This window comes from Lolium rigidum, chromosome 4 (genome assembly GCF_022539505.1).
Source record: "Lolium rigidum isolate FL_2022 chromosome 4, APGP_CSIRO_Lrig_0.1, whole genome shotgun sequence".
In the NCBI taxonomy this organism is placed as follows: Eukaryota; Viridiplantae; Streptophyta; class Magnoliopsida; order Poales; family Poaceae; genus Lolium; species Lolium rigidum.
In genome coordinates this window covers 145647434-145663405 of record NC_061511.1, presented here as the reverse complement: position 1 = coordinate 145663405, position 15972 = coordinate 145647434, and the positions used below count along the sequence as shown (strand labels likewise).

The 15972-nt window shown below is 45.1% G+C and overlaps 1 pseudogene; it reads right to left on the bottom strand.

Moving 5' to 3' along the window:
• Nucleotides 1-5939: 5939 nt before the first annotated feature.
• Nucleotides 5940-14068, bottom strand: LOC124647588 (annotated as a pseudogene).
• Nucleotides 14069-15972: the final 1904 nt, after the last annotated feature.

Genomic DNA, 15972 nt, shown 5'->3' with positions numbered 1-15972 from the left:
CAATTGTCATTGGTGATGAATAGAACACACGATTTTCGGACTCATGGCTTGGTCAAACACCACTATCTACTAAGTACCATTATATAATTGTGCGACAAAAACATGTGAGTGTGGCTTGTGCGATGATTCAAACACCGTTGAATATTATATTTAGGCGAGTGTTGAGAAATGACAAATGTGAAGAGTGGTTGAATTTGGTTGAACGTTTGATAGGGTGCAGCTCACCGATGAACCGGATAGATTTTCATGGCACTTAACGGCGTCGTTTTTGTAGTAAGTATTTGTATGCGGATTATATGAATGACCATACCAGCTTATAGAAATACTTGTGGAAACTAAAGGTACCGCTGAAAATTAGGTTTTCATGTGATTGCTAAACAAAAGAGATCTTACAAAAGACAATTTGTAAAAATAAAATAAAATGGAACAGGGTGTAGAAAATGTGCTTTTTGTAACACGGTTTACTAAACTGATTTGGAGAGTGGTTTATTTTACTTTTAATATGCCAGTCCCAACCAAGATAAAAAATATATTTGGTACTCCCTATGTTCGGGATTATAAGGCCGGCACATGTCTCTAGGTTGTAAATTTAACCAAAGTAATATAAGGTATATATTTTTAAAATATATATCATTAGAAAGTTTATATGGTCTACTTTCTAATGATATAATTTTTTGTTTTATAAAATTCATATTATGTTGGTGAAATTGATGATCTAGGTATACGTGCCGGTCTTATAATCCCGAACGGAGGTAGTAATTGGTTAAATGAAATTGATAAAATAAAATTAAAGATCAGATTCACGTGGGAGTTTGTGCTTTAGTTTGGGAAATATAGAATTGTCGAAATGATGTTATGTTTAACAAAGCTAGTTGTGCTTATATTTTATTTTTTTGCATTAGCAAAGCCAAGCAATACAAAGAACAATCCGAATAATTGTTTGACAATGAAGCAAGTGGTTCCCTTGTTCTTTACCTTTTAAAACATGTTCATCATTGTAAGCTCTTCGATTAAGAGTTGAAGGTGGCCAAGGATCGATCTGGGAAGAAAAACTTAGTGGTTGAAAATGCAAGCTCTTGTCTTATGGGAGATGTCCTTTTTTTTCCTGATGTTGTACTCACAAGTTTACCTATTTGTTTGTGATGACATTCTTTGAAATACCCAAAGGGGACATAAAAGGTTGAACTGCAACCGATCTAGATTTTATGCAATGAGATGAACATAAACATTTTTTTTAAAACAAAGTCAGCCAAAAGTTTTGACTTATTCATTAATTAAGAAGAAAGTGCTCAACTAATTAGCGGAAAACCAAACGAAAACCACACCATGGGGCCACGCCCACACTCTCCACGAGGCCACCCCCTCGAAACACTACTACACAGAGACCATACGACCATTCATCACCATCGGAGAGAAGACATCGTGACCGCTATGTAAACATAAATATTGATTGACTAAGTGTAATACTATTGGCAGACCGAAATATCAAGCAGGGCTTAGGATGGAGGATATTAGATTATAACTAAATGCTAATTGAGCAAGTGGCTAATTAAGATATTTGATCAGTCGGGAGACCCCTAAGGGTGACTTCTTTTGGGCTGCTGCTTATGCATAAGCCAGCTTCTGATTTTCGGTCCGGAAAAGCAGCGGTGGAGATAAACTCCAACTGTGCCAGAGACTTCTTTGGGGCTTCTAGAATTTTTGGTTCATTTGGGTTCAGGGAGGATTAGCACGAGGTCCGCGTCATTTGCAGACAAGAAGGTCGAGCTCGGCGCTGGTTGGGGAGGTGGCCCTCGAGCTTGTCGCGGCCGAGGGTGGACAGAAGGCGGGGGAGGCGGTTGTGGAGGTCGAGCTCGAGGTCAGCGCCGCATCTAGAGTAGAAGGTTGAGCTCAGATCGGAGGAGGCCGTGGGGCAGCGGCGGAGGACGAGGTAGTGGGGCGGCGGCGGAGGCGGCCGTGGAGCGGCGAGGTCGGAGGCGGCCGTGGGGCGGCGAGGTCGGAGGCGGCCGTGGGGCGGTGTGGTCGGAGGAGGACGTGGGGCGGCGGCAGAGGGCGAGGTAGTGGGGCGGCGGCGGAGTCGAAGGCGGAGGCGGCCGTGGGCGCGGCAGCGAGGTTGGAGGCGGCCGTGGGGCGCAGCGGCGAGGTCGGAGGCGGCCGTGGGGCGCGGCGGCGAGGTCAGAAGAGGCTGTGGGGCGGCGGCGAAGGACAAGGGGCGTACTTGTTCGCTCCCTATCGCAGAAGCTCGGGAAACGACGCAGAAACACCTCACGAGCAGTTTCTGGCTATACACACGAATTGGGCTTCTCGGTGGAAATAAGCCGGGCTGAAGCTAGAGACATCTTTTGGGCTTCAGCGGTGTGCCACCTGGCCCACCTCGAAGCTGGCTAAGAAGCCCAAAAGAAGTCACCCTAAACACTCTGTGGCCAGCATAAGTTTTTTGATATTCAGATCTTCAGCCAGAGCAAGACCCTCCGCACATGCCCATGCCTCCAGAGTTGCTGGGTCATTTATGCCTTCGATAACTCTAGAAGAAGCACCTAGAAGAACACCTTATTCATCACTGCAAAAAACAACAACAACCACTGCTCCTCCAATTTTCCTTGGATGACGCTGCATCAACATTGATCTTGCATAACCCTTGTGGTGGAGCATTCTAGCACACGGTCGTTATTTCTCGTTGCTTAATTGTCCCTGGACTGGTTGTAATAGAAGCACCAAGGGCAAGTTGCAGATCTCCAAGATAGTTGCGTATAAATCCCATAATGGTGAGAGGACTCTAAAATATTTGTTCAGGAATTGCCTTCCATCTAGCTGTCCAGATTGCCCAAAGTGTGACTGTAACTTGAATAAAAGTCTCATGCAATAGCGAATCAGTTTCTCATCAAGAAGTGCCCAGGTGCTTCTTGCCATGTTACATTCAAGTAAAGAATGCCGCCGTGAGTCAACTGGTAAGTGGCATAACACACATTACGAGATCAACGCAAGACACCGAACCAAGTAGAGCTCCCAAACCACCTGGCCAATAGCAAAATCACCCTGCACGGATGCATCCATACGGCTAAAAAATCTGATGAACAGATGGTTTCAGCAAAACTATAAAAAGGATGGGTTTTGAAGCAGGTATGAGACTCTGACGGTACGTGAAGGTATGCAACTCTGGTGGTACATGAACATGCTGACCGCGAACCACCATAGAGCCACCATCTGTTTGATGCACCGCCTCGATCAACAGCGACAATTTCTTCTACCGGCCAGTCAGATAATCTATCTTCCTGGATCGCCAAAAAGAAGTGGATAAACAGGCGGCAGAGGCTGCCTCAGATCAGCTACCGGCGAGTATGATTGGGGCGCCACCACCAATCTTCAAGGTCCACCCAACAACATGCCCAATGACCTAAGGCGACGAACCCAGACTGCACTGCTTTCCTCTCTGCTGAAGCAAAGATCTCCTTCACCAAAGGCGGGAAAAGCACAACCTTGTATGACACCGTATGTGATCACCACACTCTGCCTCCACGCGTGCAAGAACTCCCTTGTCGCCCTATCTATACCCTTCAGCTCTGCCAGACCAGAAGGCAAGTGGATGGTGTTCGCATCATGGACACGATGCTCGACCCATGGAATGCCACTTTGTTCGAGGCCCTCATCTGCCGTAACTGCCCAGGTGAAAACTTTACTGTCAACTTGACATGGCACTGCGATGCTTCCATTATCAACCTCTCACCTATCCTGGAGGGCATGCCCCGAAGAAGTGGCGCTATGTCTGTGGGAGTCCACATCGGCCAGAGGATTGGCTCCCAAACCTCTTTAGTTCGCCCAACATTGTTAGCTTGGGTTCCCAACTTCCCTTAGGTTTTGCAGCATCAACTTCTTACAAGACATGGGAAGAAAGCGTGACACTTGGATGGATGGATGGTCAGATCCTGATGGCACACGAATTAACCAATTGTTGTTTTCACTGGTCTGTAAGTGTTGGCTGGCAATGCCAATGGCAACGGGCTGGGTATGATCTAGCACAAGTCTAGACTTTGTAGAGATACTAGCACCCACTCCACCGAGTCAGTACTCTGACTGAATGATTCTGTATCTTTGCTTTGAGAGCTCCATACTTTGATCTATCTATGCAAGGAAACCTTTCTAAATGAAAAAAAAATGCTGTTCAACGATGCAAATTCAGTGGAGACAATTCAGTTGAAATCAACGTAAGCGACAAATGATTTTGTTCCCCAAAAGCAATATCTGTTTTAAACCAGCAAAAGACTTCTGGGAAGCCAAGTACTGACAGTCCATTGCGAGGTTCGAATCTTATAAACATCTCTGCCCAAAGGGAACTTTATGTGCAGATTTCCTTTTCAACTGTGAGCTCCACTTGCAGTAAGCTCTTCTCCAACCGTATGTGCAGGGACAGTTCAGAAATTAGTTATGCCCCATCAGCACAAGAAAAATGATCAAAGTACAATCACCGGTCGTTTGTTCTGCAAAATAAGTTCAGGGGTTTGTGGGAAATAATTAAACTCGCACTCGCCGCTAAAATTGAGTATCTTCGGGGTACTCGAGAGTCTAGATATTTCCAAGTTCCAAGTCACTGGAACAGAACTTTAGGCCTAAAGCTGGAAATGACAAACGGGGAACCTATTAAGAAGAAGCATTGTCAAGTTAAACAACTCTACAAGTTTCATCACGAAAGTAACAAGACAATAACGATAGTACAAGCCTGCCTGATAACTTTCCTCAGTATTCACATAATGCTATTCGTAGCTGTCTCAATGGATGGATATTTAGTATTTCCATGTAAAGGGCTTTAATAAACTAGGCCAGGATCGCAAATGATCTCAGAACTCAGAACAAATTTGTAAATAAAATGTACATGCAAGTCTACGCTTGATAGGCATATGTTGGTTACTACTACACCTCTAAAAAATAAAGCATTATCAGTTAGGAACAATACAAACCTTCTATCTAGCTTCTAGCGAAATTATTCCTGTGAAAACATTGTGGAACTACAATTGTTTCAATGCATTATGCAGCTTACAAAATAATCATGGATATAATTAAATGATTGATAAATTGAACGATGGTTCGAAATAGAAATCAAATTATACCACAAAATGGCAAAATTCAAACTGATACAACCTTGAGTACGAAGACTAATTTGTGTATATGCACCTGAATCAAAGAGACATGCCCGGCGCATCGACGTGAGGCTGTCGGCGGCGTATCCTACACGTGACAGTGCCATTTTATCAGAAGTGGAACGTTGAGCAGCAGAGGACCAAAGATCAAACCGACGATGATTGGGGTATCAGATAGAAATGGAGAGGGATGCACACTGCAGGTGTTCGACAGCAAGACATTCTCATCAGCAAAAGCTTTGACTCTTCTCCTACATCACCCAAGGTGGTGTGGCCTGCAGACTGAAGCAAAAGATTGCACCAGTCAATTCTTGGCCATACCTTTACATAAATCGCAAGGAAACTAGTTGAATGTCAATGAAGTAAAGCAAAAGAGAAATCATACTGGAACAAGCTCCACTAGTTGATAGAGCTCATACATCTGATAATTGGACATAGCATCAACAACCTCAAACATCCATTCTTCCAGATTGCTCTGACATATAAACACGATACTTATGAACTAAAAGTAAGCCCAACCTTGCATATGTAGAAGATCACTGAGAATAACATTGCTAAATATACATTCATATGAACTATGAAGAAAAGTGAAAGTTTTAGAGAGATTACAAAATGTCAAGGTGGCTGGTAGAAAAGATTGTATTAGTATTCATTCTGCGTACATTCCCCAGTGGCAATCAGAAGCCATTATCCCTAAGGATATAATAGGGATACACATTTCACTTTCTTGTGATTCTGACACACCGCAGGCAGTTTGGATTTCTTATGCTGCCAGGAGGGCTTTACGTGAGCCAAAAATCCGTTGTGCTTTCTTGGGAGTTGGTCCAATATACAATGTATCAACTACTCAACCAAGCCCATGGAAAAATTGATACTTTGCCGGGAGCAATTTCACATCCTCCCGATATTTCCCATTCCTTGAAAAGAGAGACAACATCAACGAAGTAGTGGAAGCTTCAAGTGAGATGCTCTTTCCATCAACTTTAGACAAATAATCTCCGGCCTTGGCAATCTCACCTTTTTCTAACAACATTCTGATGATATCATTTACAAGGCGGGAGCAGGAGCACAACCAATCTTCTCCATTGATGAAAAGATAATGCCCGCTTCTTCCACTGACCCTTCTTTTAGAAGATTTTTTATCACTATGCCATAAGTAGAAACATTAGGTACCAACCCACTGGTTGAGATTGCAGCAAACAAATTTTTAGCTTCTTCTCTTCTTCGAACCTTGTACATTGCATTGATCATGATATTGAGTGTTGTAATATCAAACTTTACTTTCATTGCACCTAATTCCTGGAACAGCTCGATTGCTTCACCAACACAATTATTTCTGCAAAGTCCTCCAAGAATTATTCTGTAGGTGAAAATGTCAACCGTTATTCCACTTTCGGTCATCTCACGGAACATTTTCTTTGCAGCATTAGTGCTCCCAGAACGAAATAACCCATCCAGTATGATGCTATATGTAACAATGTCAGGTTTTATTCTCTTACGTGTCATTTCTGCGAATAGAGCCAGACCATCTTTGACCCTTCCATTTTTAAAATAGCCATTCAGAAGAGTATTGTATGTAACAACATCAGGCTCAACACCAGCTGATTCCATTCCATCAAGAACTCTGAGTGCTTTATCCATCTTGCCGACTAAGCAATATCCGTCAATCAGTGAAGTAAACGTAATGACATTAGGCCTCTCACCAATGTGTATAACCAGGTCAAAGATATCTTTAGCATGCCCAACCCTTCCTTCTTTGCATAGATTGCTTATCACTGAAGTGAACAACGACATGCTGGGACGCGGAATACCTTTGTTCATCATTTCAGAAACCAACTCCTTTGCTTTAACCAAATCACCATGTATACAACAACCCTGGATTAGGCATTGATAAACAGCATTGTTTGGTTGTATTCCCACATCTATCATCCCATCAAATTTCTCCACAGCATCGGCCAGCCTACCCATTCTACAAAGTGCGTCTATTACAATTGTATAGGTGACTACATCCGGACTCAGTCCTTGTCCGTGCATTTCAGTAAATATGAGCATAGCTTCATCCATCATTCCACGTTTAGCATATGCACCAATTAATATGTTGAGAACCTTGCGGTTGGGTACGATACCGTTGTCTTTCATTGAATTAAAGAGATTAATCATATCAACAAAGCATCCTTCATTGGCATACCCATGAAGCAAAATTAAGTATGAGACGATATCAGGTTTGTGTCCCTTGGAAATCATGGAATAAAATATTTCTGCAGCTTCTTTGCTTCTTCCATGCTTGCAAAGGGATGCCATGAATGAGGTGCAAGTAACAATACCTGGTATCAGGCCTCGGCTTGTCATTTCTCTGAACATTTTAGCCGCCTGACCCCACCGCCCTGATGTGGAATGTCCATGGATCATGCAAGTATATGTGACTCCATCCGGTTGAACACCATTCCCAACCATCTGGCGAAGGACAAGCTTTGCCTTGTCTGTTGCTCCGGACTTGCACAACGCATCAATAACCAAGTTATATGTAACCACATTGGGTGCAACACCTTGCGGCATCATTTCATGGAATAGATTGCATGCCTTGCCTATTTCGCCCTCCTTAAACAAGCCGTGGATGACTGTGTTATATGTCACCACGTTGGGGGAGCAGCCACCTCCTTCTCTCGCCACCATCTGGAGCAGGTCAAGTGCTTGCTGGGTCCTGCTATCTTGGCATAACCTCTTCAGAACCGTGTTGTATGAGATAACATTAGGCACACAGCCAAGCTCGGGCATCCTACGAAGCAGCAGCATGTTGACAGCCTCATCTGTCCGCTTTGCCTCGCACAGGCACTTGAGGAAGGTGTTGGCGGTGATCTGGTCTATCTTGAGGCCAATTCTGAGGAGGCGGCCGAAGAAGGCAAGCCCTAGGTCCGGTCGACGTGCGCGGCAGCAGCAGTCCATGAGGATGCCATAGGTGCAGCCTGTGGGCTGCGCCACCAGCATGCCGGCATCTTCTCGGCACACGCGGTTGAAGAGCGCGACGGCGAGAGTGGGGCCAATTCTGCGGTCGTCGTACGACGGAGCACGGGCGAGTGCAGCGAGGAAGCCGTTGAAGGAGCGCTCGGGGACCGGGGTGGCCTGCCGCAGCAATTCGTCGAACAGCTTGTGTGCCTCCTCCGGGCTGAGCGTCCCGGCGCGGACGCGCTCGGTGGCTGCGGTAAAGGAAGTGGCCGCAGACCAGGATCTTGTGCGCCGGGAGGTGGAGGAGGAGGAGCTGCGACGGAGGGGGAGGAGACGAGACATCGGCGTGCTGGAGAAGTGGCGGAGGGCGGATTCAGGACATTGGCGGGGTGGAGGAGGAATGGCGCAGGCGTAGTCCGGAGATTGGCTAGTCGAGGAAGAGGATGAGCGGCGGCGGCGGCGGCGGAGGGTGGGCGTTGCCGTGGTGGAGCAGAGGCTAGGCGTGCTTGTGCCGATGAGCGTTTCCTTGCTCGTTTCTGTCACTTGGCCTGAATCTCCCCGTCACACTACTGTTTTCCCAGTCCGGTCGTACGAGGAAGAAAAAGTTCAGTTTTTTACAAAATGGCTATGCACTAAGGGCATCTCCAGCGGCGCGACGTATTTCGGACGTTTGAAATGCGGACGCGAGACAGATCGTTTTTGTCCGCACGTCCGTTTGCACCTTTGGGTGGCTCCAGCGGCGCGACGCATTTCCGCGTTTGCATGAAATATGAAGTTTCGAAACAACAAAATAATATTCAACGAAGTTCATAGTTATTACATTTAAATTTTAAAAAGTCTGCATGCAAATAAGATAGTACTCCTCTAGGCATGATGCTGCATGGTCGGCCAATGTCCATTGATGCTCAATCGGATCCGTTTGCGGCTGTTTGGAGACGTTCTCGTCGGTGACTTCTACATTCCTATGTAGATAGTCCTGCCAAGATGAAGCTCCAGGAAGTGGCGCAACCAGCTCACCTTGGAAATCTCATTGGTTCTCATTGCGGCCATCAGGATGCTCGTTCTCAACGATCATGTTGTGCATGATCACGCAGCATGTCATCACCTCATGCATGGTCTTCAGCGCGGCAAGAACGGAGCCGACGCCGACTACTGCGGCGCTACAGCCGTACGGTGGCGCTAGGGATGGGGGTGGTGCCGTCGCACTAGGGCAGGAAAGAAGGGGAACAAGAAGCAAATCGAAGCGGTCGATTTCGCTGTCCCTGACATGCGGGATCGGGTAAGAAATGGAGGACGCTCGGAGCGACCGCCGAGCATCCGCGGAGACGCAAACCTGGCGCATATTTAGGCCAGGTTTGCGTCTCCGCGAACGGCCCGGTTACTTTGCATCGCCCCGCTGGAACAGGCCGCAGACGCATTTCCGGTCACGGCGGACGAAAACGGTCGCTCAGCGACCGTTTGCGTCGCGCCGCTGGAGATGCCCTAATGCACAGAAAACCAATATCTGGTTGTTGACAAAGAACGAGCAAGTTAAAGTTTGAGTCTCAAAACAAGAGTGGTAGGAGTTTCTATTTTGACAAGATGGCTATACACTTGAAAATAGCCAACTAAATAGGTTTCATTGTTTTTCAAGTTGACCACCAAGTTATTTAGATCCTTTGTATTTTTTTCGAGATGCATCACCAAGTTTTTCTTTTGTCTATGTACTGGGGCTCCTTTCATAAATAGATGATACTATAGACATTGATACAGTTTCCAAAACATCTTTGACATTTCTAGTTTTTCCGCAAGATAGATTACGTTTTTGATCTAAAAGTCTGTCTTTTACCGGAAGAAATTAGTGAATTGTCAACCATAGGAAGATAAGCAGCACCTTTTTCCCATAGTTCTGGATCATCATCCAGTCGTAGACGCGAGCCGCTTGCTCCCGGTTTATCCACGTGCCAGGATGCCACTTGTGACAGGATGCCACTTGTGACCACAAACGGTGATCACGGCACCTACGTAGGCACTTTAGGATGCACACGGCTCCAGATGGTCGCTCATGATATCTTGTGCCAGGCTGGCTGGCGGCACAATAGACGGCTACAATGATGTGTAGTCCCTCTTTTTTTGTTTTCTTTCGCTGGTTGATTCTTGTATCAACTCTTGGCGATGACTGAGTTATTTTTATTATGTACTCTTATACTTTTTAATAAAAGACCGTGTGCATCATCATGATGCAGAAGCCGGGGCTTCATCCCCATTTCGAAAAAAAACGTGGGCACTTTAGGGCATGTAACGCTAGCCTTCTGGCTAGGCGCTTAAGCAGACAATTGGTACATGGATATAAGCACCTACGCTAGGTAGCCGAATTATGTGCCTATTATTCTAGCGCCAGCCTCTTCCTACTGCGTCGACTCTAGCGAAACGGCCAGAAACCATGCAAAACGGTCAGGATTTAATGTAAAACTGTCAGGATTTAATTCCCTAGCGCCTCTCTTCGGGCATGAGCAATGGTGGCATACATAACTAGTTGCTCCATGTAAAAAAGTTGTCAGAAGCAATATGGTCAATTTTATATCTTCAATGGAAGCTACAACTTTAATTAGAAAAAAGAAAGAAGGACCCCACAAATATGACACAATGTATCTCTTACTCTCTCCAAAAAGCATGATTTTAAGGCTTAAGATCCCACTTCCTGAAGAGGAGGCTGCCTCATCATCCGAACCTACTTTGGACCACCCGAACCTAGTTAAAGGTGTGAGGCAGTAGCTCAAGGGCAGTGCATTGGACATGCCCTTAGTGTCTGCATTGGACATGCCCTTAGTCGTCTTCTTGTACACACCACTCTCGTATGTCATTTTACGGTGCCCTAATAACAAGTAAAACTAATTATAAGTAACTATAAAAAATGAAATTACCTTAAATTGAGAGCTAATTCTACACTAATATTATCTCTAAATCAACAACAGTAACCTAAATCGTAAAAATCAACAAACTAACAATCTACTAATTTCTACAAATATATTATCTCTTAATTATCCAAATCATCAATAATAATCTATTTATATCATCTCTAAATTAACAAGCTAGAAAAATTATATACTAAACCCTAATCAATAATGTACATCTAAAAGAACAACTAAGAAAAGAGGAAGAGGTGATGTGCGCCTCACCGACAGGGACATGATTGGTGCGACGGTATTTCAGGTGTTGTCTTGGTGGTGGATATATCGATGTTGTTAGGTCTAGGATCCTGTAGCTGGACTTTTGTTTTTTAGTTTTCTTTTCTCTTTTTTGACTCTGTGCATCCGTATTGCCATTAGGGTGTTGCATTGTTGCAGAGGCTGAATATAATTGGTATCTTTTGATATTAATATATTCCCTTTATCGAAAAATGATTGGTGCGACGGTGACTTCGACAAGAGCGGTTGCGGCTCCGAGGGCAGCGGTTGCTCTATGGGCGGTTGTGGCTCCGAGAGAACGATGGTGCGCTGAGTTGTCAGAGAGCTGCTAGTGGCGTGGCCCAACTGCCATGCCACCATGGGCCTGGCCGCCTCACACGATTTCCCTGTTTATCTTTTTTATTAGTTTAGACGTGTTTTAAAACAGATAAGCTAAGCTCCATACTTTTACTAATTAAAAATAGTCATAAACTCCCAAGCCACAGGTAATAAATATACTAGTATCATCGAAATAAATTTCCGAGCCAACTTTTTTGCCACCAGGTGGGCCCCACATACTGGTTGTGTGGTACTTGTTCTGGCACGCCACTGGAATAATGTAAGTCCGGTGGCGCGAAGTATGTCAATGCGCCACCGGTAATAGCTGTGGCGGGTGCATAATGTATTTATTTAACATAGTAGATGATGTTATATTTTCTATATACTTGGTAAAACTTAGGTAAGTTGACGGAAATTCAATTCGGATACCAGGTGCATATGCTCCCTCTACGAAAATATATTTTGAAATATCGAAGAATTTTGACAAAAAATTCTACATCTACATCTTCACAATATATGCGAGCTCGTCAAGTTTCGAGAGGAACCAATTTTTTGTGTGGTCTATGTAAAAAGAGAAAATTTATCTTCTGAAATGCCTTAGTTTTAGCATTGGATTTTGTCTTTTTAACACACGTCACACGATAAGTCGATTTTTCATGAAAAAACTTTGTGAGCACCTAGCACCGTGAAGGTGTACGTGCAAATTTTTCATTTCGTTTTTTTAAATTTCACAATATGTGTAACATGCATTTCAAAATAGAGGAAACATATGATATGATCTCATGTCCCAAAACACCACTTCCGTAAGTTAAACATCAAAAAACTTATAGAGATCTTATTTTTGGACAAAAAGATATATTATAAGTTCAATTTAAATTCAGAAAATCTAAACTACACACTTTCTAAGAGGTCATCTATTTACCAACGTATGCAATACAATGTTGCCCATTAATAAAACAAGCACCTTAAGCACGGACTATTTCCTATGTGTGCATATCTTGCATGGCAACTATATACTCCATCAAATATGAGGGTGTCATTTGGGCTTTCCGATAGCATGTGCACCCGGATGAAGAGTTAAATTCATAAAGGTTAATTTTAAAACTAAACCAGAACATAATTTCTTTTTATATTGTGTATTTTACATGTTTGTAAATTTTCATGAATAAAACATATGTTGTGTCTTACATAAAAAACAAAAATCGTCCTGTAAAAAGCAACTGTTGGAGCACCTTTTTTATACATAGGTCCATAATTTGTTTTTTCTAAAAGCTTATGTGTGAATATAGGCCATGGACATGTAAATATGTTGAAAATTTAAGTTCTTTTGACATTTCAAATGCCTTTATTTAGTCCGGAGCATGTGCTGGCTCCATTTTGAATTTCGGATCAAATATCACGCATGTACATGAAAAAGAGCACATATTCCGTGGGTGATTGTTTTGTAAATAAACCAAGCATTGATTTACCTAGGGCTAAATAGCCCATCTATTGTCACTACAGGAAACCACGTCCGCGTCTGTGTCGTGTACCGAAAATACACAGTGAGCAACTAAAAACACTCGGCAAAGGCTACGCCATGTATAGCACTCGACAAAGATTCCCTGGGCTAAGAGCTCCTAGCTTTACACATCTTGAGGTATGTGGTTCACAATATATAGTGGATGCACCGGCAACAACACTCCACCTTAGCAAGGCAAGTGAGTTGACCCTCCAGATGGTATCGGAGAGCTCTCGATGTGCGCGGGTAGAACCGTAGAAGAGGGCCAACATTCGCCTGGTAGAGCTCGTCGGCGGTGTTGGGCAGGAGGGGATGAGGGGAGGGTAGTGGGGCCGTCGCTGGGTTCAGGTGTCTCGATCGCTCGCGTGGGGAAAGACTGACATTTTGACAATGTGTTTGTGAACTAAACGTTAAACCTTATATAACTGAATCAAGATAACATTATACAAAAAGAAATACTTAGTCGATTGACATAAATAAAAAGTAGTCTCTCCATCCTAAAAAGCATGTCACATAATTGTATAAATTCGAATGTATCTAATAGTGTCTAGATAGATCTAGATTTACACAAATGTTCGATCTCTTTTTCGGGACGGAGAAAACAATATTTGTTTTACAGGAATTAACCGTCTAATAATCTTGTAATACCGCCGCTGCTAATTTGCTCGGTTAGCTGCCAAGAGGCCGAAGAGATCCTCGTCGCCGAGGTGGTGCGCCGCGGGGATGAGGTCCATCGCCTTGTCGTGCGTCAGCCCACGGACGAACGCGCCGTCGAATTCCCCGAGATCCTCGCCACGCGCCGCCGCGTTGGCACGGGACTCGTAGTAGGCGACCGCCGTGGCGACGCCCTTGCCGGACACCCCGCGCGGCAGATCCACTACGCGCTCCCCGGCGCCCAGCGCCGCCGCAATTCGCCTCGACCGCACAGCGAGCGACGCCGGCACGGCGAACTTGGTGAAGTCGACGCACTGAAGGATCACCACCCCCTGCTCTTCCTGCGGAGCCATTGTGGCGACTGATCGCTGTACGTGTGCTAGCTAGGGCTGATCTTTGGGTGGCCTTTCTGTCTACAAAGTTCCTTACGGAGGTAGAGGCCGGGGCGTAGCGATAGCGAGTACTTATAGGCTCGAGTCGCACGGCCTCCAGCCCGACTCGGGATGCAGGTGCCCTAGGTGCTCAGGTCGATTCGTGTAAAGTTTCGTTTCGTGGCTACGATCAGAAATTTTAACGGCTACGAAACGATGCCTTTTGCAGATCGACACGAAAACAGTTTCATCAAGACGTGTACAGCCCAAGGCCCAGATGCTTCCATCGTCCAACGACAAGGCTCTCCTTGGGGGCTCTTTTTGCCGGGAGCTCCGATTCGACGCTCACTAGCTGCGCGTGGCTGGGCCGGTCCGAATAGGGCATTTTCGTTTTCGTTTTTGTTTTCTATTTTTCCTACTTCTTTTAATTCTTTTTATCTTTTGTTCATCATGTTTTTTGTTTGTAAATATTCGTATGGACATTTTGGACAGTTGAGATAAGATGTTAGATTTTTAAAAATCACAAATCTTATCGTTTACACAATTGTTCCTACGATTTAGAAAATGTTTACGAAGTTTTAAAAAGTTATTCATAGTCTGGAAAATATTCACAAGGCTTAAAAAAATATCATGAGGTTGAAAATTATTCAGTGTAGAAATAAGGTTCCTATAAATACCAAAAGTGTTGATGCGGTTCAATATAAATGTTCCCATGGTTCAAAAATGTTCGTGTATTACACAATAAAAAAATACATATGCTTTTAAACAACAAGAAGAAAAAAATTACCAAACAAAAATCATACTCCTGATGGAGTAACAAGAGAGGAAAAAATGAAGAAAAGGGTACCTTTGGCCTCCAACAAGGTAGTGACGTGTCTGCCACCGACGTGCTCCCGATGGAGCTTATGGTTTCACCCAGAGATCTTGGAACAAGTCGCGTCGATTGCAACTGAAACTCTACAACAACACAATCAAGGAGTACCACACCAAAGGTGTCGTCGTCGTCAGCACCAACCGGAGTGCTTGCCTAGAGCCTGCGTCGCACTATAGACCGGCCTCCTCATGTTGGCACTGTCTTCACCGCTGCCCTCGAGGATCGAAAGGGCCCAGATCTATCCCATAGGCCCGCCATGCACATCTAGCACCTTGTCATCACCAGGCCGTCGCTCGTATCTCAGCACAACAGCACTACATGCCTCACCGCCCCTAAGCACCTCCACGGAGCCACGCGACCCTGTTGACTGCCAAAACCCACCGGCGGGCAGCGGCCTCGTCAACACTGTAGAGCCGGGGGGAGCCTAGAGCTGCGGCTGGCTGAGACCCCTCCGAGCGACGGCCCGCAATGCTCTTCTGGTCACACGCGGCGTTGCAAAGTGCAAGGGCGTGCCACCTGACCTATACCTGGTCGGGAAGGTGATGAGGTTGCCTCGCTTAGTTTCTGCGGGGCATACATGTAAACGTTAAATACGAGCCTCGATCGGCTCTCGGGTTATCCTGTGAATCGGCTCAAAGAGCCGATCCACCCATGATCCGTACGGGGTGCACGAATACTTGGTGGTCCTGCTTGATCAAGATGAAGCTAATGAGATCTACGACGATTTAGGGTTTTCACCGCATAACCGGATCATCCTACTCCAGAGTTGGGCCTTGCGGCCACGCACGGTGCTCGTAAGCCGATCCTAAACAAGGCCAAAAAACCAACATGAAGTTGATCCTAGGAACATCCCGTTTAGGACTTGCGAACGCCACCCTACGTGCCATCGGATCCTCCCCCCATTGTAAGGCCAAACTATTGCGAGATATTAAACTAATCCTTGTAGAACAAGGAGCAATCGTAACGGATCGGATCTACTAAACAATGATCAAGCGGGGTGCCGCCCCCACAC